The sequence below is a fragment of the Triticum urartu genome, chromosome 1 (genome assembly GCF_003073215.2).
Source record: "Triticum urartu cultivar G1812 chromosome 1, Tu2.1, whole genome shotgun sequence".
In the NCBI taxonomy this organism is placed as follows: domain Eukaryota; kingdom Viridiplantae; phylum Streptophyta; class Magnoliopsida; order Poales; family Poaceae; genus Triticum; species Triticum urartu.
This window is the reverse complement of record NC_053022.1, coordinates 416,145,191-416,148,196: the sequence shown is the minus strand read 5'-3', so window position 1 is coordinate 416,148,196 and position 3,006 is coordinate 416,145,191. Positions and strand designations below refer to the sequence as shown.

General features: G+C 40.0%; 1 long non-coding RNA gene across 1 annotated transcript; it reads left to right on the top strand.

Annotated features, from left to right (window-relative positions):
* The first annotated feature begins 551 nt into the window (after nucleotides 1-551).
* LOC125534935 lies at nucleotides 552-1,608 on the top strand. Its single transcript, XR_007294559.1, has 2 exons — nucleotides 552-751; nucleotides 1,355-1,608. It is a non-coding gene; the product is annotated as an uncharacterized LOC125534935 (long non-coding RNA).
* Nucleotides 1,609-3,006: the final 1,398 nt, after the last annotated feature.

Genomic DNA, 3,006 nt, shown 5'->3' with positions numbered 1-3,006 from the left:
AAATGAAACCTGCATAGTTGACTAAAAAAATCAAAATAACAAATTCAATCAAATATCAGGTGACTATGCCCTAGCCAGACCGTATGTGCAACGCACTGTGTCTTGTTCAAAAATCATAGGTGCCAAATACATAAACTAATACCAAACTATCAAGATGACACATTTTCTTATACACTATGTATCTTGTTACAGAATACTACTAATTAATTTCCCTTGTAATTTTGGAGCGAATAAATACCATAATCGTGGTATGGAGTATTACTAATTAATTCCGTCTGTAAATAATATTGGGAGCCAATAAAATGTCACAATGTTATAATGGAAAACTAATTAATTTCATATGGTTATTTTTAGGAGGCAATAAATGCCCTAATTGTGTATATGGAATACTAAGAAACTCCTTATGGATGTATTTGTAGTCTGTCAATCGATACCTATAGGATATTCCATGATGTGCGTATAATCCGAGGATCCTTATTAATCACGGTGAATTGTAAAAAGGAAACTCGCCAAAGCAGGAATGATAAAATGGCAAACATTGATACTCCAAGAATCGGCCATGCCTCTATATAAACAGCAGAAGGAACCAGCAAAGTAGTACAAGTCTAAACCAAACGGACATAGGAGAAGAGAACACTAAACAATTTCATTATGGCTCTAATCCGGATCAACACTGGTGTTCTGTGCTTGATGGCACTTTTGATGGTTTCAACCACTTTATTGTCGAGTGAAGCATCAGGGAGGAAGATAGGTACATTTCTATTTACCAGAGCTTATCAACTGTAGTATATATGAATTTGTGGTTTCCTAGAGCTAGATAAAAAATTGATCCTATTGCATCATTCTCTGTTGCCAATGATATGAATGTTTCTTATGAAGTTTGATCATTCAAGTTAATATATGCAAGTATTTTTGCAAGAGAAAAGGTTTCAACCGTGCCTAATAGAGTGAGGTGTTTAGTTAAGATAGGCAAGTATCTTTTTCCTCATACTCGCAAAAAATAGATATAAAACTATTTTTCCTTGTAGTGCAAACTTGTGCGTCGCGTTCGTCCCCTTATTTAAAAGTTATCATGCCTCATAGTACTTTAAACCTAGTGTTATTTAACAATGGCATGGAAAGAAAGAGGTGTTTTCCTTGTGATTTTATGATCACCATTACAATTCTGTCGTGGTACATATGGTTTCCATAGTACATAATAATTATATACCAGCCAGTAGATGTTCTTCCTATGTTTGTATTAGCACTCCACTGTTGTCCTACTATTTGCATAGTACATTGATTTCACAGAATCCTAGTTTAAATACGAACAACAAGAGGTTCTGATGGCACCTTTTATTTTTTATTGTTGTAGGCAAGGAAGCTAACATTGGCGTCGAGGGGCACCGTGAACCCTACACTCCATGTAGGGATCCTTCATTTTGTAATGATATCTGCAACAGAGATGGTTACGGAGGTGGGACCTGCCATGATGGTCACTGCGAATGCATCAAATAATTGTAGCAAGAAAATGACCAAGAATAATGTTTGGAAATAAAGATTCACTTGGGAGCATTATGAATTGTTTTTCTAGCTGGAATAATTTAATTGAACATTTTTATTTTCCTACTCTTTGTATTTGAACCCGTATCATGGCCTTTTTTAACATAGATGCTCACATACACGTGCATTACACTCACGGTATTGGGACAATTTTTGGGAAAAATTAAAATTAAATCTACCACCAAAGTATAATTAATACTATGATTTCAATCAGAATGTTTTTTCATCTGAATCTGGAACTATACACTAGATAGTGTCAAATCTTTTAAACTTATCCATACCTTTGTGCAGACCTTGATGTATCGACTTGAATAATTCTGTAGCAAACAATCATCTTTGATACCAAGAGCTAGGACAGCTGGAAAACATATTATGGCTTATTGGCTATTGGGACCAAATAGATTCATTGTTATTGCACACAAAATAAGCGCATACCAATGGTCCATCAAACATATTCAGCTGGAAACTAACGAGCTGCAGCGTATTTTTGTTCCTGGCTATCTACCACAACAATGTTTGCCCTTCTCCGACAAAGGATGGGTGATGACGAAGGTGCGCCTTTTGGCTAGCTCCAGTGCTTGTAGTCGTCGCTAAGTGGTCTATGGACCTGGATGTAAATTTTACTTCTAGTGTTCTTTGAACTACCTGACAGTTGGTGAATACTGCCTCAGTTGCATTTCTTATAATTCCTCGTAATTTCATTTTTATTCCTCTAGAGAAACGGAAAGTATCTCTCTCATGATTTTATGTATCTCTCTTTAACTCCCCAAGTCCGATGCGCTAGGTGTCTTCCAGTTATTCGTCGTTGTTGCCATTACATTTTCTTGTGTGCTACATTTTTCCAAGTCATCATGTGCACTAGATCATCATATTTTTCAAAACTTGCATCCGGTCACTTTCTCCATTGTCCGTTTCGACATCTGACACTCTCACATGCACCCGTTGCACCTTCCAGTTCTCGTTTCGTGAGCGGGACAAAAATGTTCTCATCAAGGGCCGAGATTTGTCGAGTGGCCTTGGTATATCACCGGTAGACCGCCTGTAAAATTTCGTTCCATTTGGAGGTTGTTTGATGCCCCAACGGTTAACCGCGTTAACCGAAACCCCTCCTTCTCTTTGCAGCCCAGCACCCCTTCATAATAGCCCAATAGCCCATCTAAACCCCCTCCATCCTCTCCGTCGTTGGATCACGATCGTGTGGGAGAAAATCGCACCTCATTTGCCCTCTCCTAGCTCCCTATACCTATATATAGGTCGTCTGAATTCGCAGTCCAAACCCTAGCTGCCATCTTCCCTCCATGCCGCCGGACACGTCCGTCCGTGCCGGACGGATCCAATGCCGCTGCCCTCGACGAATCGGAAGGCGCCATGTCACCCGCTGCTGTCTCCTCCACGCAGGCCCGCAGGGCCCATTGCCGGCCTGCCACCGGGCCGAACCGGGCCGCGCCTCATGCCGGTGCCTGA